Below are 27,185 nucleotides of genomic sequence, written 5' to 3'. Positions count from 1 at the left end.
AGTGAGCATGGGGGGCGGGCGGCAGGTTAAGGGCAGAGGGAGGGAGAAAATCTCAAGCAGACTTCCCACTGAGTGCGGGACCCAATGTGGGGCTCCGTGGGGTCGCTTGACCCCATGACCCTGAGGTCATGACCCGAGCCAAAACCAAGAGCCAGATGCTCAATCCATTGAGACAACCAGGGGCCCCTAGCATTTGTGGTTTAAAACAGTGTTATAATATGTCCTTCAACACCTCTGCTAAAGATGCTCGTTGTGTAGTATACATTTCTTATAGGTATCTACAATTTTGATGTTCACTATTCAGAAAGTAAGAGTGGGAACACTCCTGGTTTTGCTCTTGTCAGATTTCTAAGTGCCTTCTCAGAGTCTGGTGTGAACTGATACAGTGATCCTGCATTGAGTATGAATTAGTCAGTTAATTTGCAGACAGCTAAAGAAAATATTTTCAAACTACATAGATGCTTCCCCTTTACCTCAAATGGGTTTGCTGATTTAAGAAGAAAATCTGAGAAAGAAGCTCTGAATCTATTCAAAAGTCCAGTTTTATAATTAGATTTATACCTTTATCAGATGAAGTAATGCTAATTTTATTAAGACGCAAAAACAGATTTTAGGTATTAATGAATCACTAACACTAAAGGCCAGTTTATTCTAACATTTTGTGGCCTCTGTAGAATTTGTGATCACGTGAGATCCGTTCATCATCTTCAGTGTGGAAAAATGTTTTGGAAGTTCACTTCTGGTGAATTCTGTGGTCTTCTGAACAAGACCTCACAGAGAAGTGCTGTTTGAACTTTTTCAAGTGCACCCTGTCCTGTACAGCTCTCAGAGTGCCTGGGCACGTGTGGCAGAGTTAGGAGGTAGCAATCACAGGCCTTGGATAGACTCACACGAAACAATTTACCTAGAGGAGATAGCAGTGGTATTAGAGAATTTATTTCTTTTACAAAGAACAGTATAAGGTTTGAAATGATTGGAATGCTCATTAAATCGTGGTCTGTAGCAGCTGTCAGCTAACATTTGGTTAAACTCATAGGATCCAAATATAATTTCCACATTTTTATATTTCCACTATTAATTTTTTCCTTCCTTACTTTCTTATAGATGGATCTCGCATGACTAGAGTAATAGCTAGCCAAATGCAGAGCACCACTTTTCTGAATAAGGTTGTTTTCAAAGGCTTTGCACTAAAGAAGCAATGCGTAGAATGATTTGTTTTATTTGCTTTTAGGAATGTTGATGATAATTTTGGAAGTGGCCCATATTCAACAAAGTGGTCTTCACAATGCTGTGTCTGTGTGTACAGTAGTACCTTTAGGGTGAGTAATAGTGTTTCAGTGACTGAAGGATGAAGTAGGGCTGCAATGATAGGAGAGCCTGCTCATCATCACTAGAGCCACGTCACAATGACCGTACTGTATTCACGAGAGAACATTCTGACTGCTTTAATATAATGCAACACTTAAGTCATGTTCCTCAAGGAAAAGTTATTGAAGTTTGGATTCTTATCTCAGAAATTAAACAATCCAAAATTAAATTAACCAATTTTATATTCGTGGCATATACAGCCTGAGGAATAATTTGACCCTAGCCACACTGCCGAATCTGTCTGAGCATGGAATTAAGCATTGTTTTGGCGCAGTGGCACACATTTGCCTAACAAAGTCAGTTCAGTGATAGCTCAACCCAGCCAGAAGAGATGCAAGGGCTGGCTGGTTAGGTCCCACCCTTGGGCTCTGCATTGTCTCTCTTCATCTTTATGAAAATATCATGGACATGAATGAATTCTCACTGAGCATGCAGATCAAAACTGGGGTTCTCTAGAGCTTTGGGGATAAAGGATTATTGGGGCAAGATGAAAGCATACATTGGAAATAAACAAACTGTATAAAAGTCCATTGGGTGGCACATGATGCTTCTTGTGAAGAGCAAAGCTATCATCACCCTAAAAGTGGAGGATGAACTGACTGTGGGCAAATTGTTGACTTGTGCTAAATTTGGGGTTTTTTTAGTATCTTTTTAAGGAGTAATCTCTACAATGTAACATGGGGCTTGAACTCAAGACCCCAAGATCAATTGTCACACACTCTACTGACTGAGCCAGTCATGCACTCTGAGGATTTTGTTTTAAATATAAAGTGTTCTATTTGGGTGTAGTAATTTCAGCAGACAGGAAAGCTCTTGGAGTTTGGATACTTTGGAATATCTTTATATAGGATAGACCTGGCTTAATGGAGAAATTGTTCAATGACTGTAGCTATTGGTATGTCTTTCAGATGTTTTCCACTGAGGTTTGTGATGTTGAAAAATCCAAATTCTGTTCGAATTTAATTTTATGCTTATTTCTACCTCCTCCTTTCCCTATGTGCGCTCTCACATTTTGCTACTGTCAAAAGTTACTGCCCTATTACCTCATGATAAATCTTAACAATATTCATTTAGAATGCTTTAAATATATATATAGACTACACTTGTGGATAAAAACCCCACACATGACATATTATCGCACACCTATAAAATGGCTAAAATTCGGGGCACCTTGGTGGCTCAGGTGGTGAAGCGAATGCCTTCAGCTCAGGTCATAATCCCCGGGTCCTGGGATCAAGCCCCATGTTGGGCTCCCTTGCACAGCGGGGAGTCTGCTTCTCCCTGTCCCTCTGCCCCTCCCCCTACTTGTGCTCGCTTGTGCTCTCTCTCTCTCTCAAATAAATAAATAAAATCATTAAATTGTTTTTTGAGATTAAATTAAATCAAAAAGATGGGGCACACCAAGTGTTGGCAAGGAGCTGGAGGAACTGGAAATCTCAGATAGTGCTGACGTGGATGTAGAGTGTTGAAACTGCCTTGAAGACACGTTTTGGCAGGTTTTAAAACTGCTCACCATACACGTACCATATGATCCTGCGTGTAGGTACTTAGCCAGGAAACATGAAAGCATATGCCCACGCAAAGACTTGTGTACAAATGCTCATAGCTGCTTTATTTCTATTGACCTTAAACGGTAAAGTTCATTACCTGGTTAGAGAAACAAATTGTGGGGCAGTCACATAGTGGAGCGCAGGGTGGCAACAAGGACGAGACAAAAAGGCTGTCCAATCCACAAGGACTGGAACACATTGACAAATGGATAAACCTCAAAATGATTATACTGAGTGAAAGAAGATAGACCAAAAAAAAAAAAAAAAGAGTACTCGCTGTATGATTGCATTTATTATTTTTTTTTAAATGCAAACAGATACACAGTGAGAGAAACAGAGCAGATGTTGCTAGGGCTGGGGAGTGAAGGGGCTTGAGGGATTACAGAGCACCCCAAGGAAGCCTTTGGAATGATGGACATGTTCACTATGTTGATTGTGGTGCTGGTTTCCTGGGTGCATTCGTATGTCAAAATATACACCTGCCATATAACTCAGCCATTCCATTATCAGAGAACCTACCCAGCAGAAGTACACAGGCCCAACTATAGTGGCCAGGAGCAGGTCACTGACGATTCTTTACAAGGAATATAGTTTCAGCAGAAAACTCCGTTAGGCTAATTTCTGTTTCTTGATGAGTTTTCTACACATTAAAGAAGAACTACCTCGATTTTTTCCACTTCCATTTAAAATGTAGTAAAATTATATTCATTGGGATCAGTTTTTTCTGTGTAAATATAAGATTTCTTATATTGGGGGTGCCTGAGTGACTCAGTCGTTTAAATGTCTGCCTTCGGCTCAGGTCATGATCTTAGGGTCCAGGGATCAAGTCCCACATCGGGCTTCCTGCTCAGTGGGGAGCCTGCTTCTCCCTCTGCCTCTGCATCTTCTCTCTGCTCATGGTCTCTCTCATGCTATCTCTCTCTCTCAAATAAATAAATAAATAAATCATAAAAAAAGATTTCTCATATGGATCAAATATGCAGTTAGCACTTGTTCCTACACACATCTTAGGTCTGTTATTCCTGAATGCTTAGGAGTCAGGGTTTTACCATATGCACAGATTTAGCCACTGTCAAATCATCTTGTTACTGTTCCTAGGAATAAAAGTTATTATGTTTTCTGCTTTTTAGAAAAATAATTATCATTTGCCTAAACCATCCCACAGAGAAAGAGTGAGCATATCCCTCAGTTGCTAGATGACCTTTGATGCTGGCTCATTGTGCAGCCTGTCCAGTTTTCCCCTGTTCTTCATGTCTCTGTGTGCAGCAGTATCTTCTCTGGGACCTGTAAGCCATTTTCAGGGTTAGAGTATCCACAGGGATATGAAGGCAGATCAGAGAGTCGCACTTCACTTGTCAAAATCTTCATTCATATTTAAAAAAAATGACAATTGGAACATCTATTCGTTTTTGCAAAAATCAGTGAATTTGATATAAACAAGTATTGGCTTATATGTGGGGAAATGAGTACATTGAGGAAAAGCTAAAGCAGGGGGCTAGATAACCCCTCCCAGGAAGGAAATGTGGCACTATATCTCATAAGTACCGCTACCGCAAACGTAATTTTGAGAAGGTGAGTGCCTGTGTCCTAATACGAAAATAACTCTAATTTGATAAATGAAACAGGAAGTCAGAGTAGTATAAACAGTGACTAAATAAGAAGACTGTTATGTGTAAATGTATTCATGGGCATGGAAAGTCTCGGAAAATACACAAGAAACGATCAATCGGATTCTACAGGCTCTACGCAATCCATGGCCTCCCATTAGTTTTCCCTGAGCATAAGACCTGTCTCCCCAGGAAGGACAAATAAGTGTCAGCTACAGATGACAGGCCCAATGAGGACAGAAGGGAAAAACTAAGGACAAGGATTTGAGCATGTGAAAGGAGAGAGTGCCAGGAGAATCCGTTCTGGATCCTGGGAAGCTCTGAGGAGGAGGGATGATCTATAAGTGGAAAGAAACCACTGGTAGTAGAGCTCCTCCAATTTCTCCCGAATCCTCCACACCCACCCCTACTCCCTAGCCTGAGCACATCTTGCCACACCATTCCCACCTGCAAGCTCCGGGTTCAGGACTGCCCAGGAAGGGTAAGGGCAGGTCCTGAGGTGCTGCCATGGCTGTTTCTGCTCTTTGGGCCATATGGACTATGGCTAGATGTTTGTCTCACTCTGTGACTGACATTGAGGTTTGTTCAGTGTTTAGAGGGTACCTGGTGTCTGACACCAGGGTACAAAGCTTACATACCCAGTAGGGAGATTAAGAAACTGACTTCAGTAGAGACAGACCAAAGTCACCGAAAGGAATCATGGACATGCCAACACTAATCTTAGTATTGTTGGCTCTCAGGAAGGGCAGATAAAATTTGGTTGTTTTATTTTATCAAATGTTAATACACTACAGAGCCATGGGCCACCCAGATCAATTTGCAAGTCCTCTTAGGTAGACTAGGCATTCCAGTGCTCATAAGTGCACAGACGATAGACACCCGAGTGCCCCTGAATAAGTATAAGGTTACCCAGCATCTCATCACCAGTTGGCCCTAGAGCCCACATCTATAAGCATGTATGGCATGTCACACTCTGCTCTGAAAGCTTCACATCTGTCTTAATTTCATTGTCACCCAACCCTCTGGCCATATTCCCAAGGCCACATAGCTGATGAGGTGTAAAGCAGGGGGTTTGTTTGAACCCAGACAGACTGACGAATCCTGAAAATACTCATGCTTGCTTAATCAGTCCCTCTTTCAGCCCCAGTAGGAAAAGACAGGGTCCTTGGTCTCCCTCACCCAAAGTTCCTCCCTCAAGCCCCTGTACCCTATGCCATCTGTCTTTGCAACCAGAACATAGGACCATCTTGCACTTGAAACATATGTACACAGTGAACAGTTGAACAGGTATGAGACTGTTGCTTGGTGCAGCAACTGCCCAGCCAGGAGCCCGGGGATTTCTTTCTGGAGCTTGCCATCTTTATTTTTCAAGTGGCTAATCCAGGATTTAGGCTTGATCAGGGCCCTGGGCCCACAGAGTGGGCAGTTGACCTGAGGCCATCGAGATCTGTTTCTCAGGAATACATAGATGGACATAAGCAATTCTGGTTGAGGGCAGACTCCTGCCTGAGGTTGGCCATGTGGACTAAGCACGATGAACACAAGTGATGGTGGTAAACTTTGAGTTGGTATCAACAGCTTCAGGTGGATATGAGAAGGGGATGGATTGTCACGGGTCTCCTTGCAGTGAGGAGGGAAGATGAGCGACCCATGTGTCCATGTATGAGGGTTTATGCATACATGGGCATGTGAGTACAAGTGGATTTGAAGGTTTTGTATTCTGGTGAGGAGAGGTAAGCATTCTCTTCCAGTGTAGTGTTCCGCTGGTATGATCTCTGTGTCACGGTGTGATAAATCTCTCTGTGTGGTGACTGGTTCTTTATAGGGGCCCCAGGTATCCCCTACCATCCTCACTGCTACAAGATGGGACCAGGGAAAGGGTCACTGAAGCAGGGGCCTGGAGGGAGTGGAGTTCAAGTATTCAAAAAAGAGGTGTTGACAGGGAAAGGGGCGCCCAAAGAAAATTACCTGGCAGGTGTTGATCTTACCTTCAGGGTACCATTCACACACATTGGTTGAACAAATGCGCCTGTTGTAACACCGGGTGGAGTTAAAAATCAAGGTCGATGAAGTTCACACTGGCCTCCTGCAGTGTAGGTGCAATCCTGTAGGCTATAGCCAGGTGGTTTGGTGGTCAGTGATCACAGAAGACATGTTTTGGGAAAGCCCTGCCTCCTCCTTCCATGGAATCCCCATCATACTGAAATGTTCTACTTCAACCTAAAATCCATGAAAGTCAATGCCCCTGGCCTCTCAGACACTTGTGAAGGATGTAGGGTGTTGGAGGCATATGCAGGTGAAGAGGAGGGGCAGTGCATGGTGGATGAGGAGATGCGGCTGCAGGAATGTGTGTTGATGCCAGATGATTATTCACAGCTACAGCCAGGATGTGTCACCTCATTTACACCCCACAGTGACTCCCTGTGTTAAGCGCTGTGACTCACCTTGCCTCCAATCAAGAGCTTGGAGCACCACTGGCCCAAACATGCTGATAGGGATGTGGTGTGACTTGGATCCAGACCAAGGTTTTCCTCTCTACACTCAAATACAGGACACACATTACATTTCCCCACAGTACAGGTCTAAGTCCCCCTCATTGCCTTTTATCCCCCGTTAAACCCCTAGGCTCAGTTCTGTACAGGATCTGCTGGAGCTGGGCAGATGAGTCCCTCCCTGCATGCTTCCAATTCGTTTTGAAGTTACAGAGAAGGAGGTGCTGCAGGATGGCCTCCACACACACAGATCTGTCAAGGGCATGGGTGGTTGGAATTACTGGAAGGCAGGTCAGAACCTCCTGTACAGCCCCAGAGGCTCCATCATGACCACTGGGTTAAGAAAGGCCCAGCCTCTGCTATGATTCCATTAGCCAACCTCACACCTGGCTATAGGGGCAGCTATCCCCTCTTCATCAAGTGGCCTCCCCCCACCACAGCCACACCCAACGCCCAGCCACAGCCTGGTGGGTGGGTCTGAAATCGCCTGCATCCCGGTGGAGAGGTGGCAGAACACAGTTGGAACATGACAGTGTAGGCCAAGTGGGAAGCCAGAACCAAGTGGAGCAAAGTGGATGGAGCAAGGCACACAGCATTCAGACTGTGTGTTTGTGTGGCTTGGGCTGCATCTCCAGGCCCTTCAGTTCAACTTTGCGTACCACTCAAGCAGGGTTAGTTTTGTACTTGCACTGTCCCCAAGGCAGGGGTGAAATGGAAATGACCACCACAACAAGCCTGGTCGTTTATTGTGACCTTATAGATCTAAGGAAGAGCCAGATGACCTGGGAGAGAACCGGGTTTTCTCAAGCCTAACACCTTGGCTTTATTGCTATAAAGTCCACAAGAACTTGAAATTCAATAGAAAAGGAAGACTAACCCCGAAGCATATTGGCTCAAGGAGGAGGTAGAAAAAGGAAGGTATGCAAGAATATCACAGAAATTTGGAGGCTGGGGATTTCTTTAAGACTTGGCCATAAAAGTGGGGGATGGATTCACCAGAAGATGGTAGAAATCCCACTAAGTTGAGGAGGATTCTAGAACAAAAGAAGCCTTGTGTGATGTCCAGGGTGTAGCTGGGAGCCCATAAACCTTTTGAGAGATAGGACAGCAAAGGTGGTGGCAGGGTTGGGTGTGTAGATGGAAACCTTGAGATCAGCCCCCCCAGGGACTCCAAGAACCCTGAGACACTCAGCACATGTTTGGGTGGGTGGGCAGAGCAGGGAAGGCCGGGGGGGTGGGACAAGAAGAATGCTCTAGGCCTCAGCAGAGTTATGGACATCAATAGCCAGACAGAGGTTGATACCCCAGGTCAGGGAGGGAAGGGCCAGCAGAGGCCAGTGAAAACAGGGGTGCCCGGGAGGAGAAGCATCCTAATCAGAGAAGGGGGGCAGCTTTGAGAGAGGGAAGAAGAGTTACAGGAAGCATACTGAATCTACCAGGGTTTTGTCACCAGAAAAGGCTGAGTTTTGAACCCCAAATGACAGAAGTGCCTTGAATTAGGAGTCCTCAGTTTTCCATTATCAAGGGACAGAAGAGCTTCCAGTCTCTCTTTTCATCCCCAATGTGACTGGGTAAAAAGTCCGTGTGGTCACCTGTGGAAAGCTGAATGGCCTAACCTACTCATCAAGCCCTTGCGGCCCACTGCTGGCCTGCCAAGAACCCTGTCCCCTCTCTCCAGAGAAAACGAACCCACTCAGATTGGGAGGGTGGATTCTCGCATTGTGACCAGCGAGGGTGGGGAGCAGAGGTTCACTGAGGTCTAGAGGGCTGGGCTCTTGGGTCTCTGAGCTCAGAGACCACATGACATGTCCCTTCAACTCACAGATGGGGAAATGGATGTCCAGAGAGGAGAGGAGTTGGCCCACAACCACAAAACCCCATCTCGAGCTCTTCTCCAATTGCCATTTCAGGGGACAATACCGCATTTCCAGGTGGTAGTCACTGGGGTTCCAGGCCCCAGATAGAGCCGCAGGCCAAACCCCATTCGAAAAATGCCCAGGTTCTCCTGGGCCTGCATGCACCCTTCCACCCAGCGACCACACGACCCATCAGTGGTGAGGTTGTGGACAGGGGACTCGGCAGCCAGTTTCTCCCGCTCTAAAAGGGGACAGTGTCCCCCATTCTGGTGGACATCACCACTAGGCACCACATATGGCCCCTGCACTTCAGAGACCAGTGAGGAAATGACCAGCAGTCCCCCTACCCCTGTGAGAGCCACTCCCATACTCACCTTTCTATTTCAAGAATCCCCAGCCAGCCACCCGCAGGCCTGGGGAACTCCAGGTGGGTCCACCCTAAATTTGGCAGGCAGCCTGTTCCGATGAATTGCCCACAGGGAACGGATGGGTGATCTTCATGAGAGCGATGCAATTGTGCTCTAAACTGGGAATGTATTTCTCATGAATGAGGATTTCTCGACATATCTCTCCTGTTGAGGCGGCATCGCTGGCTTATCGTTCCCATATATAATTTCCCTTGCTCCAAAAATCAGTCTCCAGTCATATACATTTCTCTGGGCACAGAGGCAAGCCAGGTCATCCTCAGAAAGGATGGGCTTGGGCGCCTGGGTGGCTCAGATGGTTAAGCATCTGCCTTCAGCTCAGGTCATGATCCCAGGGTCCTGGGATCGAGTCCCGCATCAGGCTCCCTGCTCCTTGGGAGCCTGCTTCTCCCTCTCTCTCTCTCTGTCTCTCATGAATAAATAAATAAAATCTTTAAAAAAAAAAGAAAGGACGGGCTCGACAGAAACTTCTGGTGACCATGATCTTCAGAGCCCTCCCTCAGCAAGGGCCTAGGTCCACCCACTCACGGTCTGGTTGCCCCAAGGCCCAGAGACCCCAGGAGACTGAGCACAGGGAGCCCTGGAGAATATACCTTTCTGGGAAGAGCCTTTCTGAAGACCTCCCTCCACGCGCTCCCACAGGTGCTTTTTGGTGACGAAGCTGTGGGCAGCAGTAAGCAGCCAATGGGAGTTCAGCAAGGTGCCTCCACACGCATGGTACCTTCGGTTATTATGGGACATGAATACCTGGTGGCTGACCATCCAGGGCCAGGCCCCGATTGTTGCATCCTGCCCTCCGATGATACAGCCACTTCCCAGTGGGTTCTGCCTGAACCGTAACCCACAGGGGGCACTGGGGAGAGACCAGGGGCACAGTTCAAACCAAGAAGAGGCACAGCCTGTCCTCGCACCTGCACGATGGGCGAATCAGGGCTAGGGGGCTGGGCAAACTGGGGCATCCGGGACTGTGGAGGGTCCGAGGGGGAGCTGCTCTGAGGCGCTGTCAGGGTGGTAGGGAAGCAGGAAGCTGCAGGCTTCAGGAACTGGTTTTGAGGTGTATGAGAGCTGGGGTGGTGTGGGTGTAGCCCCAAGGCGAGGAAAAAGTCACCATAGGAAGCAGGACCGATGATAAGGGCCCTAGATATATGGGAGATACTGAGGCAGAGGGGGAGGCTAGAAGTGGAGAGAGAGAGAGGTGTAATGGCTTGAGGTCTTTAGAGACAATTTTGGGTGGGAGCCTCAGAAAACAGCCACAGGGGTCTTGGGGCTGCAGTGTGGGGTGGAAGGTGGCAGGGGGAGGGAGAGTAGCCAAGGCAGGTCCAGTGATGCCAGGTGTGGGGAGCAGCGGGGGCCCAGGGGTGGAAGTTCTGGGAACTAGGGAGAGGCCACAGAGTTTGGGGGTACCTTGGGGGCTGTCAGAGCCTAAGGTGGAGGCGGGACCCTAGAAGAATGCGATGACAATACCCTGGGGTCATTGAGGTCAGCCACAGTTGGGGCACCTCAGTATCTGTGGGAAGAAAGGGGTTTCTAAAAATTGGGAGTTGATGTGCAAGAGGCAGTGAGGTCAGTCTCTAGGTGAGGGAAGGACACCAGCGTCTGTGCTATGGGAGGCATAGGAGCCCAGGGGTCAGAGAGACTGGGGTCTCTCGGCTGATGAAGCTGGGAGCAAGGATGGTCTGAGTTGGGGATGTGGGCCACACCCATGAGACCCAGGGGACTACTAAGGCCCAAGCATGGTCTCCTTCCTAACCCTGGACAGAGGGAGTCTGGGGGGGGCTTGCTATTCAGAAGACACTCTTTCCAACTACCAGAGGGGTCCCTGACACTTATTCACACATGGCTTTATCTTCGGCAACCACAGAAACTGCCAAGGCCAGCAGAATGGCAGTTGGCATTATCTCTATCATACTCCTGACCCAGTCTGACCTAGAAGGCCAGTGACCTCACAAAGCTCTGTGGCCTCCTGGCCAATCAGCATGGCTACAAACCCTCCCCCATGCCCAATAGTCAGGCCAGGAAGGAGCCCTTTAGCTTAACTGGTTCAGGTTGAAACAAGACCCCAGCTTTCTGTTCAGGCTCCTCTGCACCCCTTGGGTGATGGGGGCTCATGTGCAGCCCCCTTCCTCTGTCTCAAGGCCAGGATCTCCATTCCCAGTTACCCTTCGAAGGTTCCGTATCATCTGAGGATCCAGTTTTGTGCAGTGTCTGGGTCTGCTCCTCATGCATGCTGCAACCACAGTTCCTGTTCCAAATCATGGGTTGAGGGGCAGTTCTGTCCCTCTCTGTCAAGATGATGCAGCATGTCCATGGTCACAGGGTGTCGGGCTCACCGAATTAATCGATCCTTAACACTGTGTAGGGCAAATTGACTTTCCCTCTTCCAAGTACTTACTATCAGCACACTTTTCAAAGAGCCACTTTGAATTTCTCTAATTTAGGACTACAAAGCCCACCTTTCTATTCACTCCTGAGTATCACAGGGTCTGGTGTTTCCTAACTGACTCTCTCCAGGTCTCCTCTCTGGGACCTACATGCAGGAAGATGTGTCTCCTATATCTGAGGGTCAGGAATTCTCACCACAATCACCTGAATATCCTGAGGTTTCATTTTCTCTGATTGTTAGGAGACCTCATTTCACCGACTGGAGGATGAGAAATGCTCACCTCACATACCTGCATGTTAAGAAGATTCACATTTCTGTAGGTGTGTGAGGAGGTCACACCTCCACCTACATGAAGGGCAGTGTTCCCTCCTCCCCCTGAGTGTAAGTTCTCCACCAGACAATCTGAGCATCAAGAGGTTGTCCCTGGCCTGCCTGCGTGTCAGGAAACCTCATAGATTCTTCCTGAGTGTTATGAGTTTTCAGAGTGTCAAATGAGCTCTATTCTCCTACTAACTTTCTAACTGAGTGTCACAATTTCTCAGCTCACATAACTTTCAGGAGGTCACATGCCCTTCAACTGAATATCCAGTAGGTCTTATATATCTTTACTGGAGTATCAGGAGCCATCATCTCCTAACCCTAACCCTAACCCTAACCCTAACCCTTACTCTAATCCTAAACCTCACCCTAACCCTAACCCTAACACTAACCCTAACCCCTCACCCTCAACCTAAACGTAACCCTCACCCTAATCCAGTGCTGGTCAGCAGAGTATCTGGAAGACCAGGCCTCCAGAGCCCCTGCTAGCCCAGCCAGAGACTCCCTGAGCACAGAGCGAGCCCTCCCCTGCCTGCCCAGGCACGCACTTGCCCCTAATCTTCATGATGGCCTGTTCTTCACCCTGAAGATGAGCTGGCCAACAAGGAGGTGAGCCCCGCTGGTGGGACAGGCTGTAGATACAGGACAGAGTGACACCATGTGAGCTAGGAGGAGCCACACTCTAGTTTCCCTCATGGAGCCTGCTCGGGAGCAGGAGTCTGGGTGCCCTAGGGGCGAGCACACAGAAGGGTCTGTGCTGACCAGGCAGCCATGGACCCTAGGGAGAGTCCAGTCTGCCCTCTCCCCACTCCTGCCTGGCCTCACCTCTCCTCACTGTGGGGCTGCAGGACCAGGAACCAGGCCCCATTGAACTGGCTCAGCTCCAGCTTGTAAAGATTTCACAGCCCCTGGAGGAGCTGGATTTCCTGGGGCCAGAGGGAGGACTGGCTGTGGACAAATACTGCTGTGGGGAGGATGCAAGGCCTTGTAGAGGGTGAAGGATGGGTCAGGGGCCGAGTCCTGGGGTCACTGCTCATGTCGAGAAAGGGCTGAAATCCCTGAATGCCCACGGGGTCCCTCATTATAGTAAAGGCCCCCTGCACATGGGAATCCTGCTGGTGGGCCCCTCCACCCCAGCCTCCTTCCTGCCCCTCTGACTCCAGCCAGTGTGGCAGCCAGGGACAGGCTGGACGTCCGTCCAAGGTCCTGGCAGGAAGACAAGGCAAAAGGAGGAGAGGAGAAAGGGAAGGGGCGGACTGATTTACTCCCTGTCCTGAGTCGGCTTCCACTGATACCTCCAGGTCTTCTGGCCCAGCCCAGCAATTTACTAGACCCTGAGAGTTAGTTTGCATTCCAGCAGACTGGAATGCATTCGAGCTGTGTGGGCGATATTAAATGACCTGTGCGTCCCCAGATATCCTACCCACCTGGCCTTGCACGCTAAGGCCTACAGCACAGTTTGGCCGTGGTTGTGGGGCCCAGGGGACTTTGGAGCCACAGAGCAGTTGGCAGTGGTGAGGGAACATGGGGGACCCGTCAGGTGTAGAACCATGGGTCTCGTGTATATCCGCCGCCGGGCTGGGTCACTGTACAGGTGCTCTGTGCAGGTCACCTTTGCACACCTGGCCATGACACACGTGGCTGGCCCTCTCGTTAGGGAGGCCTGTGTGCCTGGTGCACCTGTCCCCCACCTACCCCTAGAGAAGCAGCCACGTTCAAGCGTTTCCATGTCCAACCCTCAGGGACAGTTGGGATCCTGGGTCAAGAGAGGCAGAGACTGGCCCAAGACAATTGAGGGGTGCAGAGCCCAAGGAGCAGGCATGCTCTCCAGTCCTAGGCCAGCGCCAACACTCCCATGAGGTTCACTTTGGGGTGAGAGCCCCTCAGATCCTCGGGGATAGCTACTCACCACTTCCCATGTGGGGACATAACCTTGGCAACTCGATGCACATAGAGGCATGCGCACCTACACACCCACTCACACACACACCACTCTGACTGCCCCGCTGGTGGTCAGAATGGGAGGACACCCAGGGAGCAAGGTGGAGGAAAAGGGGGAAAGAAGAAAGAGGTTGGAGACAGCTGGGCCATGGGTCTGGGCATCAGGACTCCTGGCAAGGACCCAGATCCAGAGCATGGGGAGGGGAGACAGGCTAGGCTGATGGTCAGGGTTACCCAAGGGACCCAGGGTGTTGCCTGGTACCTGGGAGATGACAGGGTCTGGGTTCCGGTGTCCACAACCACCATGGGCACTTGGGAGTAGGAAGAGATACCCACCCCCAAGATCAAAGGGGCTACTGCACAAAAGGCCTCAGCTTACTCTTCTGTCACTTGGGGTGCAGAGATGCAGTGTCCCATGGGTCCCACAGGCTTGTAGAAGAGTCTGTTACCCTTGGATCTCCATCCCTGACCCACTGTGCTCCCAGTCCTGGGAAAATGCTTTCTAACCCTTCATGGTCCTTCTCAGCAGAGGACAGACATGGGGCTTGGGGGACTGAGGAACTGGGTACGCAGAATGTGGCAGAGCTCTGGGCCACCAGTCTGGAGACCAAGTTCAGGACCCTCCTTGTTGCAGCCTCAGGGTCCCCATTTGGAAGAGGATCCAGAATCACTGCTCTGGTCTGTGTGAGGAGGCCTTAGGAAGGAATGGATCACCGGGACTGGAGAGGGAAATGGGGACAAGGGAGGCTTTTGAAGATTCTCACATCGCCCATGGAACCCACAGATCCTGCTCATGTGAGAGACACAGGCACAGAGACAGAGAAGGAGACAGAGAATGAACACAGGACAAAGGGAACCAGGAGAAGTCATAGACTTTCCTCCACCAGCTTGGAATGACATCCCGGCATTTTGTGCCATTCCATTCCTGAGAGCGCCGTCACAAAGGCCATCTACCCTGGAGGGGAGGGGATTCCACAGGGATGTGTGACCAGGATTCAGGGGTGCCAGGGGACACTGTGGGGACTGCCCAGACCTGAGCCTAACCCTAATGGGAGCCTCTGGAGATCTGTCTTGTGAGAGGACAGGTCAGATTCAGTTCATTACTACCTTCCCACGGGCCTGGGACACAACTGGGGCGGTGGCTTTGCCTGGACGGCAGAGCAGACCCAACACACTCTGAGCTGTGTTCCATGCCAAGCCCAGCTCCTGGCTCATCCTTGCATTGCCAAGTATACACCACCCTCCTGTGATAGCAGGTATGGAACATGTGTAAGGTCCTACCCCTGATGGCGTCCCTAGAAGTAGAAGCCAGAATACCCCGATGTGCAGATGGGGAGCCTGGGGAGGCCCTGAGAGGAACGGGATCTGTCCCGGTTCACAGCTCTGGGCACGCACAGGAACCTGGTGTGAACCCAGCTCTGTGCCATCACAGCAGAGACACCAGCTGCACCCAGGCCTCCCGGGGGCTGTGGGTGGGCTCTGTGGGTGTCACTTTGTGGATGGGGCATGGGGGGAGGATGAGCATTGAGCAGCCGGGGGAGGGGGGCACTCGAGGGGATCTTGTGTGAGGAGGAAGTTGGGTAAGGGTTCCCCAGGCAGTGGTGATCGCATTTCACTGACAAGAGAGCCCAACAGAATTTGGAACCCTGGTAACCAGGCTGGGGATTGTAGGGGAGGAACGGCTACACGACTCAGACCACTGACTGTCCCAGGTGCTTGTCAACCGGACAGTGGTCCAGGAGCCGGAGCCCACAGAGACCGAGGCCGAGGGTGAGAAGGCTGGGGCTGGATGTTTGTGGTGTGTGGGGACAGGTCGGGGCTGGCCCCACAGAGAGGAGCGCCCAGAGGTTGGTGTGGGGCCAGGAGCAATGACTGGGCACAGAGCACACGCGGTGGACTGCAGTTGGGGAGACAACCCCGTGAGGGTTCCTTCCTGGCTGTGACTTCTCTGGGAGACCCTGGGCTGGGCTCTGTCTCTGCAAGCCTCTGTCTCTTGCAAGCTCTCTTGCAAGAGAGCAAGCATGTGGGTGAGCTTTTCTCCTCTCACAGCTGCTCCACAACCTGAGGAACTAGAGCCGGATCTGGAGGGAGGGCTGGTGCCTTCAGTGACTTCAGGAGGAGACCAGGAGCTGGCAGGTGACCAGGCACCTGCCCACGGAGTGCCTGGCGCTGTCCTGGAAGAAATGGCACCTGCTCCTGTGCCAGGCCCTGCCGCTGACCCTGCTACAGTTCTTGACACTCCCCCTTCCCCGACCCCAGCCGCTGCCGCTGACCCTGCTCCTGCCCCTGCCTTTACCCCTGCCTCTACCCCTGCCCCAGCCCCTGCCCCTGCCTGGGCCCTTGAACCTGCCCCTGCCGCTGTTCCTTCTCCTGCCCCTGCCAGAGCCACTGTCCCTGACCCAGATCCTACCCTTGCTTCTGCCCCTGTCCGTACTCCTGCCAGAGCCGCTGTCCCTTCCCCTGCCCCTGCCCATGGTCCCGTTCCTGCCCCTGACCTAGATCCTGTCCCTGCTCCTGCCCTGGATCCTGCACCTGCCACTACTGCTGACTCTGGCCCTCCCCTTGTCCCTGCCCCCGCCCCTGCTCTTACCTCTGTCCCTGCCACTGTCCCTGACCCTATCCTGAGCCCTGCCGCTACTCCTGCTCCTGCAGGGCACCCACAGCCACATCCAGAGCCCACAGCCCTGCAGGGAGAGCTCCTTGTACAATTACCCTTAGTTCCATCGCCGGAACCCGAGACTCCGCCAGATTGTTTCATCCCCTCCGCCTGTGTTCTTTCTCTCTGGTACATATCAACTGTTATTTTATCCTTCCATATCCTATATACTGTTTAATATTTGTTTTAAATAAAATTACTTGTTTTCAATTGAACACGTCATGAGCATTAAGTAAATGCCCAACGCTGTGCCACCACACCCCAGAACATTGCCGCAGAATATCTCATTCCCCAAAGGAGTCCCCGAACCAGAAGCCCTCCCTGCCCTTTTCTCCCCAGCCCAGACCCCGGCAAACCCTAAGCTGATTTCTCTCTCGGTTCCTTTACCTATTCCTGATATTTCTGTAATTGGAATCACACAATAGGGGCCTTTGTGTCTGCCCCCCAATTTTCAAAGGGAACTCCTTTTCTTCTGTGTTTATTTGTCATAAAATTTCCCTTATTTGATATTGGAATCCCCGGTGGATTACACATCAGATGTAATAATAGAGGCCATTTAGGAATTATGGGCACAATCTCGGGGCCGAGACCCGTGGACCTGCTGGGACACCACAGCCTGACCCCAGACAGGACAGGGCTGGTTCCTCCTGAGACCCACACAGAAAACAGGGAAATGCAGACAGCTGGAAGACACACCACAAAGGGCAAAAGCATTGCTCACAACCCAAGGCCAGAGAAAGGTTTCACTTGATTCTGGTCCAGACTACGCTCCCAGTCACTGCATTCCACAGAGATGGAAACCAAAGACATGCAATTCCAAGGCGGAAGGATAGGCACACAGGGAATATGTGTCAGAGATACGGTAGCTCCTGGGGAAGGACTCTGGCAAAGGAAACCCGTTGGAGGCAGCGCTGGTCACCCTCAGACTGGCAGGTGTCTGGTCTGGGGACCAGCAGCCCTGGAGAGAATGTGAGGAAGTAGAGGTCCCCTGGAGAGAATGGTGACAGGCACCCCTGTCTGGGAGAACAGCGAGGAATACCCATCCAAGGCTACAGGTGCACCCATCTTCAGCCTCGAGCTCAGCCCTGGAAACTCTGGCTCGGTTTTTTACACACATATTGTCAGGAGTGTTCATCACAGCAGTGGTGGAGAGAGCAGGGATTGGAACAACACTAATGCCCAAGGAGATGGATGGGATCCACGGACCCAGTTCTCATGATAGAATGCCCTGCAGCTAATGTCCCGATGTCATCTGGGGCACAGGATCCGGGAAGCCCATCCTAAGACCCACCCCTCCTGCCACCCTGCCCCTGGGAACATGGAGAATTGTTTGAGGAGGAGGGGGAGAGGATCCAGGATAACAACAGGTCCAAGGGGAAGGAAGGTCAGCACTGGGAGGACAGATGGACGTGCCCTGAGCCAACATCCAGGGCCCGGGCGGGCTGTGATGCCCTCGGACTTCACCCCAAATAAGGACTCCTGATTTATGGACCCAGCTTCTGTGGATTTACTCCCTCCTTCATTCATTCTCTCCCTCATTCATTCCCCACCTCCAACCCTCCCTCCCCCTCCCTCCCTTCCTCCAACCCTCCCTCCTTCCTCACGCATTCAGCAGAGGTTCTGGGGTCCCTGCTGTGTACTGAGCACTGGGGCTCCCTCAGTGAGCACCCCCCAACCCACATGGTCATGTCCACTGTGGGAGGTGGGAGGGGCAGTCCTCAGGGTTAGCACTGGTGATGACCACCAGTAATCGGCTCCTAAAAACAGAGGCCATTTGCACAATACAAGGAATGGAAGACCCATGCTTAGCACTTCCTCTAGAAAATTCTAGTCCTGAAAACTAATGAAAAGTAAGTATATCCTAGACTACATGCAATGTGAGTTCTACTGGCAGGTACCTACTGATTCCTAGAACCAACAAAGAGTAAATCATCCAGTGTCGACTGGGGTGTTGTGACCCAACATTTCGGACCAAATGACAGTGTTTCAGCCAACATCTCCAGGGCCTCTGAGTTTTACCAAGGGTCTCTGCGATTCTCTGATCCTTCCATCAACCTCCCTGGGAAGCTCTGTCCTGTCATCTTCCTTCTCTCCTGCCTCTTCTGGGACCCTTCCATGACCTACCCACTGAGGCCACCCCCTCCAGGACTCCCTGTGCTCCCTGGCCTGAGACCCACATCCCACGCTGGGTCGTGTGAGCCCGGTGCATTTTGCAAGGACTGTGTGCTCCTTCTGGGGTCACTAGCCATCTCCCTTGCAGTGGTCTGCCTCTTCCTGTGCTGGGTCTCCTCTGAGCAGTCTGTGAGGTTGGACTGTGCCTATGTCACGGGCATGGAAGCGAGAGTCCAGGAGGTCCAGACAAATTGCTCCCAGTCCAGCGTGTGGAGCCTGGGTCAAGGATGGTCGGCGAACAGAGGAAGCCTTGGGCTCAGGGAGACTGAGGGAGGATGTGGCACAATGAGCCTGCAGGAGCAGAGGGAGCACTGTGGGGACCTGGCACTCAGGCCTGCTGGGAGACCACATCTCACCCACACCAGTTCTGTCCCCAGGGCTGGAGGTTGTCAGGGTAGCCACCCTCCGAGGCTGCAGGCTGACAATGACTGACAGGAGAGGAGGTGCATCTGAGGCAAGAGAGAAACCTCAGGCAGAGAGGAGGGGTCTGGTGCCCCACAAGCAGCTAGAGGAACTCGGGGTAGCTACCCTCCCAGGCTGCAGAAAAGCAATGGCTGGCAGGAGAGGAGGCACCTGGTGCAGGAGAGAGCCCTCAGGCAGAGAGGAGGGGGCAGGCTCTCCCTCAGCAACAGTTGCACTGGGGCAGGCTGAGGGGGCTTCCGTGGACAATGGTAGCTGCAGCTGGGGTCTCCACACAGACCCCCTTCTCAGGCTCAGCACAAGCTTGTCTGGATGGCCTTTGTCCCCCAAACTCAAAGTCTAGCCCGGGACCCTCCTCAAGCCCCAACTCCCAATCCTTTGACCTCAGGTCTAGTTACAAGAAATGGCCAATAGTTTAGGTGGGGTTGGGTGCACAGGGACATTGCTTTTCTGGCCCATGCTGTAACATTGCTGGCATTTTAAAGATCTCAGAGCTTTGACTCAAAATCCATAGGATGCCAGGGACCCGAGTCAGCTTTCTGGAAACCTGCCTCTAGGCCTTGCAGCCCTCCCATCCCACCAGTTCTGATCAGAATCCCTCCAGGTCACAGACCCACAGTCTTGGCTCCTCAGATGGCCCAGACGATGCACCTTCAAAAAGCGATCCCGGTGGGGCAGCAGGACACACTGTGGATTTCAGCAAATCCGCCTCCCAGGAACTGAGGGTGCTGCTGGAAGAACTGTCTGAAAACAGCCATGTCAGGGTTCCAGGAAGATATCTGAGGCACAGGTGTAACTGAGGAATACCTGAAGCTCAGATAGGGGCAGTAAGAGCTTCCAAACCCTTCTTCCTTAAAGCTCCTCATTCCTCAGCCTTTCTTCCGTTGATTCTGCTTGGTTTATATTTGCCCCAACTGTTATCCATTGCCTAAGGTAACAGAGACTTACGCATGCCTTTAAATGTTTTGGACATTGAATGTCCTCCAGTAGCCACTTCACTGCTGGGAGAGTTGTTAGCAAGCAAGAAGTCCCAGAGGATTCCAAGGGTCTGGACTTGGTGTTTTCCTCTCCTGAGATGGGGACACCTGTGGGAGGTGCAAGTGGTCAGCTGGGGGAGGGGCAGGAACCTGACATGGACAGATGGGGTATAGGTGAGGCCCGAGGCCCCCGGGGTATGTGCCTGGCATCCGGACTGAACAGGTCTTCAAAGCTGCAGACTGGCTGTGATCATCTTCAGGTTGAGGAGGAAGGTGAGGGGAGCAGAGGTGACTGAGGAGGTTCGGCTCAGACAGGAGAGGGCTGAGCCACACTTTTGGGGGTAAAGTGGGTCAGGTTCAGGCTCACAGGGACAGACCTTGAGGCCATTATGCCATGTGAAATAAGTCAGTCCCTAAAGGACGCAAACCGGAGGACTCCATTTGTGAGGGATCGAAATCACTCCCATTCACAGAGGTGGAAGGACCTGCTGGGTGGCGGGGCAGGGAAGGGGAATGGGGGGTTAGGGTCTCGTGGGTAGAGGTTCAGTTTGGGATGATGAAAACATTGTGGCAATGGACGGAGGTAGCCGGTGCAGAACAGGGAATATACTTATTGACACTGAAACGGGCTTCATGGTATCAGGTGTATGTCCCTTATACCACAATACAAAAGAAGTGAGTCAGGATGTCGGGGCCATCGCGAGTCCCTAGAGGACCCAGGAGCAGGGAGCCTGTATCTTAGTTCTCGCTCTCATGCTCTGCCCCTTGTAGGGTGACTGAGCTCAGTTATGGCTTGCTAAGACACAGCGCAGGCAGCTGGTCCAGAGAAAGTGCACAAGTGCAAACCCACTGGTAGACACTGAGGAATCCCAAAGGGACACGCATCCAGACAGAGTGAGTGCCCACAGTTCACAAACACCAGCACAGAAATAGCCATTTAAAACCAAGGCAGGAACCTTATATAGCCCAGAGGGCTCCACGCTCCTGGAGGCTGAGCTAGTGGCCGCAGCCAAGGCCTCTGCTGGGGAGGGCAATGGGGGTCTGGGAGGTGGCTCGGCGCACCCCTGACCCTGAAGCCCCATGGCCGCGGTGAGGTGTAAGGACTGGAAGGGAAGACTCAGCCAGCACCCGTTCTGGCTCCATGCCTGCATCAGGGCTGCTCCCAGCCCCAACAGGCGATGTTTGTTGAGTACCACGGAGAAAACAATTGTTCTTTTTAAGATGGTTGCCCAGCATTGACACAAAAAAAACATCCGACATAAAACTGGAGCTGTTCACAGCAGCAAAGGACCCGGAAGTGATCAATATGTAGTAACCACAAAGAGAGGAACTTGTGCCCCCAGGCAGGTCTCCTGTGCACAGGCCTGGTTGGGGCGCTGGTGTGCCCGTGCAAGCAGTGCTGGGCTCCACAGTTTCCCTCAAGTGGACAGAAGTAGGAATCTGCTCTGACCGATACGCTCAAGGCAGCACCCACTGATGGAGAAGGGGGCAGCCCCTCGTGACTTCCAAATGTCCTGGTGATACTTGGGCACAGCCACAAATCTCAGCTTCTTCATGACAGAGGCCAGCCCATCAGCTGCGGATCTCAGAGGTCCTTCAGTGGATAGCCCAATACCGCAGGTCCCACAACTCCTCCGGGACAGCCCCTCATGAGTTCTGGGTGCCCTGTTGATTCTTGGGCACAGCCATGGATCTCAGCTTCTTCATGATCCGGGGAATGATGGGGGGTCCAGCCCAGTAGCCGTGTGTCCCACAGGTCCTCCAGGGACAGCACCTTGGTGGGCCTGTGGCCCAGCAGATACCTGTTCAGGTGGCTCTTATCAGGCCACACAGCCTCAATCCCATTGGCCCAGTTGACCACCATCGCCTGGTGACAAGCCGAGGTCAGTCGGGGAAACTCCACCACCAATACCACAAAAAAGGCCCCCATGTAGTAAAAGTTGCCCTGGTACCTGGGAATGTGGGTCTGGGACTGTGGTCAGCGCTCGTAGATAAAGTCCTCAGGAGCTACCCAGTAGAAAACGAGGTGTGCGGTGCCAAAGAGGGGGGACAGGATCAATATACCCACATGGTCCCAGAACTTCATTCCCGCATCCACGTCCACGGACACCAGGTCATCCACGTCACAGAGGAAGCGCTGCTCGCGGAAGCAGCTGATCATCGCTATGTGCTGCATGGACATATCCTGCCAGAGCTGGACGCCGTGGGCCTCGACGACCACCACCCTCCGGCCCTCCCAGAGTGGCACATGGGTCACAGCAACCAGCTGGTCGGTGAAGATGTAGTAAGTGACCCTGTGTCCACCATGAGGACAACCACCCTCCGGCCTACCTGGAGGGGCACACGGGGCCCGGCAGCTGGCTGATTGGTGAAAACCTAGTAGGTGACCCCATGCCCCAGCATGTAGTGCTCCTCTGCTCTCTGCAGGAACAGCTCCAGGAAGACCATGCATCCACAGGGGCAGTGGACAGGGCAGGAAGAGGGTCACTGCCAGAGGCTGGCAACAGGACACCAGAGTTGGGGCCATGGATGTGTCCACCTTCTTCAAGGGGGCAGGCCCTGGGCTGCTTTAAGCAACAGTCACCTCCTGATATTCCTGAGGAAATCTGCCAGCAGGACCTCCCTAATATCTATTCCCAGAGATGGGGGACATCAGCAGCCTGTCTTCCAAAGGGGAGCGTGAGGCTTCGGAGACTGAAACCCATGCTGGAGCCATGAACACTACCCCTGTGCTGAGCTTCTGTGCCAACCCTGTAGGTGCCCTCCACTGGTCACCCCCTGCAGATCCCATCCCACCTTCCAGGAAGGAAGCACCTTTGGGCACAGCCCTCATTTCTATGTCTTACAGAGCGGCTAGAATTAGAGGGGCCGGCCACTTGTCCCAATTTACTTTGAGTGGGCTGCCACTGGACCCCACAGACCTGTCTCCACTTCTTGTAGTGTCCTCCCTGGAAGGCTACTGAGCATCCTGCTGACAAGGTGCTCAGCAAGCCACTGGTATTCCTAGGAGTAGTCACCCTCAAACTCTGCCACATCAGGAATCATGTCCAGCCTGTGAACAGGGAAGGCTAAAGAGGACACCAGGAAGAAGAAGGGGCTTGCTTAGGCCCCAGGCTTGAATCCAAGGGTGTAAGCTTCCAGGTCCAGGTTTACATATCCCCGGCCCCAAAGGGTTCAAAGTCTTATCCAACCACGTCCCATGGCTGGTCCCCCTTTAAGGGTACTACTGACTCCCCCCTGTGAGGACAGCAGCTCCCCCATTATAGGCAAGTGTGATGAGCCCCTCTGAGACTGATGTGTTTGCATAGGTGCTAAGGCTATTTCCTTGGGCCAGCCCCATACTCAGCAGGTTAGTAAATCGCTCACACAGGGAAGGCGGGCACTACATTAAATAGGGGATAAGCACACTCAACAAGCAGACATGGGTCAGGTCACCAGAGGACAAGTCCAGAACCAGCCAATGGGGGAACAATTCAGATATGAAGCAGGGGGATAGAAGAGTGATCCTGGCAGATGGCAGAGCAAAACCAAAGGCTTGTAGTCAGGCCCAGGGCACATGTGGATGACCACACACTTGGGTGGCCCACAGAAGGGTGGCTGTGGTGGAAAAGGTGGGGCTGGAGAGGACGGGTAGGAGGGAAGCATACCACAGAAAGGCCAAAAGGTTATGTTCCGAAAATATCACTCTAGTTACCAGGGGAGAATGGGTTCTGTGCTGCAGAGGACAGGGAGATCCTAACCTTAACCCTAATCCCTAACTCCTAACCCCAGCCCTAACCACTATTACCAACCCCACAAAATCAGCAAAATACATTCCTGTACCTTTCTTAAAAGAGATGTAAGAAGCCAGATCAGAAGAATTGCAAAATCAAGAGCTCATAAATAGACTGTGCACCCTAAGCAAGTGACTGCACAAACACCTCAAAGGTTATTCAATAGAGTAAAACAAGCAATGTTATACAGCACAATGAATTCTTAAATAAAAACATGTGGTCATATTAATTGATGCAGAAAATGTTCTAACCAAAGTCCAATGTCTGTTGCTGATATAAATACTCATGAAAGCAGGAATAAGGAATAATTTTCTCATTAAATCTCTAGCAAACACATGCTTAAGTCTGAAGTTGGAGAGCTCTACTCTGAAATCAGGAAGAAGGACAGCATGCTGGTTTTCACCTGTTGCTCAATATTGGACTGAAAGTTCTACCCAGAATGATAAGCCAAGAAAGAAGGCATCCACATGTGAAAGGAAACACTAGAACTCTGTCTATTCAGAGACCAGGGATGACATCATCTTATATAGAGCTTCCTAAAGAATCAACAAAAAATGATTACAGCCAGTTACCTAATTCAGCACAGTTACAGGACAAAATATCAATACACAAAAATATCTCTTATTTGTATACACTAGCAATGAACCACCCCAAAAGGAATTTAAGAAAACAATTCCACTTTAGGGAACATCAACATTAAACAAATATTTAGTTATAGATGTAATCAAGGTGCACATCTTGTACACTGAATGTTACAAAACATTGCTGAAAGTAAGGGAAACCTAAATAATTCTGAAGACACCCCATGGTGATAAAAAACATGCTATTTATAAGATGGCATTAGAACACAAGGCGATGTGGAAATTCAATGTGTTCCCAAGAAAATTCACAAAGTCCTTTCGGAAGAAATGCACAAGCAAACCCTAAGAGTCGTATGGAATTTCAAGGGACCACAAGATAGCCAGAATAATCTTGAAAAAGAAAATCAAAGGTAAAAGGTCATACTTCCAAAGTTCAAATCTAATACAAAGCAACAGTCAAGAAAACGTTGTGATGCTGTCGTAAATTTAGGCATTCACCATGAAGCAAATAATACATTATAGGTTAATTAATTGAATTTAAATTTAAAAATATTTAAATAAATATATAAAATTACAATTTTATTGTTATGCATACCCTTTTCAAAAGGTATGCATACAGATCAGTGGGATTTAACTGAGACCAGAAATAAATCCCTTCTTCTATGGTCCACTGAATTTTGACAAGGGTGGACAACATTACATTGGGGGACAAATGGTTATCCATGTGCAGAGGAATGAAACTGGACCCTTACCTCATTCCACATAGAAACGTTAGCTCAAAATAAGTAAAGGCTTAAATGTAAGAGGTAAAATTATAAACTCTAGAAGAAATAAATAGGGATAAATCTACATAACTTTGGATTTAGCAATACTTTTAGCTCTGATAGCAAAGCATAAGAAAAGAAAGAAAAATAATATCCTCAAAATTAAAAATCATTTCAGCATGACTGGGTGGCTCAGGCAGTTAAGCATCTAACTTAATTTTGGCTCAGATCATGATGTCAGGGTCATGATATCAAGCCCCATGTTAGGCTCCACGCTGAGTGTAGGGCCTGCTTGAGAGTCTCTCTCCCTCTCGCTCTGCCCCCGAACGCTCACACACTCTCTCTCCCTCACTCTTAAAAAAATGTAAATAAAAATTACAAATCTTTGTACATCAGAAGTGACTATCCTGAAAGTGAAAAGACAGCCCCCAGAAGGAAATATTTGTACATTATGTATCTAGTAAGAGTCTGTTGTCCAGAATACATAAAGAGTTTTATAACTCCTCAACAAAAAGACCACCTAATTTTAAAATAGACAAAGGACTTGGATAGACCCTTCTCCAGAGAAAACATGGGGATTTGGGTGCTTAATGCATACAGAGTCTCCCTCAGGGAGAATGAACTTGTTCTGGAGAATGAGGTACAACCGTGGGAACTCAGCTAAGGCCAGAGCATTGTGTAGAGGGGAAACACAAGTGGTGGAGTGAGAGAGGGAGAAGCAGGCTTCCCACCGAGCTTGGAGTCCGACGCGGGGCTCAATCTCAGGACCCTGGGATCATGACCTGAGCTGAAGGCAGATGCTCGGAGACTGAGCCACCCAGCTGTGCCATGTTAGTCTTGTTTTATTTTGAGTTATACTTGAGCCTTGAGCAACTCGGGCCTGAAATCTGTGGGTCCACTGATAGTTGGATTTTTTTCCCTGGTGAATACAGTATGGTACTATGAATGCATTTTTTCTTCCTTGTTATTTTCTTATTAACCTTTCCTTTTCTCTAGTTTACTTTATTGTAAGAACTTAGTATATAATATATCCAACATTCAAAATATGTGCTAGTCAATGCTTTATGTTGTTGGTAGGGATTCTGGTCAATATTAGGCTATCAGTAGCTATGTTTTTTTGGGGGGCTGTCAAATGTTATATGCAGATCTGTGGCTTCATGTGGGGTCAGCATCACTGACCCCCACAGTATTCGAAGGTCAGCTGTATTTCAGAGCTGGGGGTAGAAAATAATTTTTAAGGGGTCTTGGGCTTTATTTTTATTTTTTTTAAAGATTTTATTTATTTATTTGACAGAAAGAGACACAGCAAGAGAGGGAACACAATCAGGGGGAGTGGGAGAGGGAGAAGCAGGCTTACCCACGGAGCAGGGAGCCCGATGTGGGGCTCGATCCCAGGACCCCAGGACCATGACCTGAGCTGAAGGCAGACACTTAAAGACTGAGCCACCCAGGCGCCCCGGGATTGGGCCTTTAAAGATCTTAGTTCAAAACTCAGATTAGCTGGGATACTGGGCAGTGCAGTGGGGTGGGTTTGGGGGGAGGCCTTTCTGAGATACTCCAGCCTGAGAGTAGCTGATGTCCCAGGGGGTCATTACCTGACTGCATGTGGGAATCACCTGGGGAGAAGCACAAATGGGAGGACAGGCAGGTGCACAGAAATTTCAAGCTCCCCTACTGACCACAGCTTGTGGCCAGGGTGGCCATGTCCACTCTGGGTGCCCTAAATTGGCCCAGCCTTGCAGGTTCCCGGGCGGATCACCTTGCAGAACTGCAGGAAATGAGAATTAGCCTTCCCACCTACCCACTCTCCTCCCCTGCTGAAATTGGAGCTCTCCATCTTAACTCTTGGACCTTGTTATATCATCGCTGTGAGGGTCACGGGACAGGAGGGGGCTCCTGGCC

The 27,185-nt window shown here is 50.5% G+C and overlaps 1 pseudogene; it reads right to left on the bottom strand.

Annotated features, from left to right (window-relative positions):
* Positions 1-21,615: 21,615 nt before the first annotated feature.
* On the bottom strand, positions 21,616-22,613 carry LOC112816202 (histo-blood group ABO system transferase 2-like; annotated as a pseudogene).
* Positions 22,614-27,185: the final 4,572 nt, after the last annotated feature.

The sequence above is a fragment of the Callorhinus ursinus genome, unplaced genomic scaffold (assembly GCF_003265705.2).
Source record: "Callorhinus ursinus isolate GAN/ISIS: 27379988/994484 unplaced genomic scaffold, GSC_fseal_2.0 scaffold334, whole genome shotgun sequence".
Classification (NCBI taxonomy): Eukaryota; Metazoa; Chordata; class Mammalia; order Carnivora; family Otariidae; genus Callorhinus; species Callorhinus ursinus.
The sequence above is the reverse complement of the archived record's forward strand: the minus strand, read 5'-3'. Positions and strand labels throughout refer to the sequence as shown.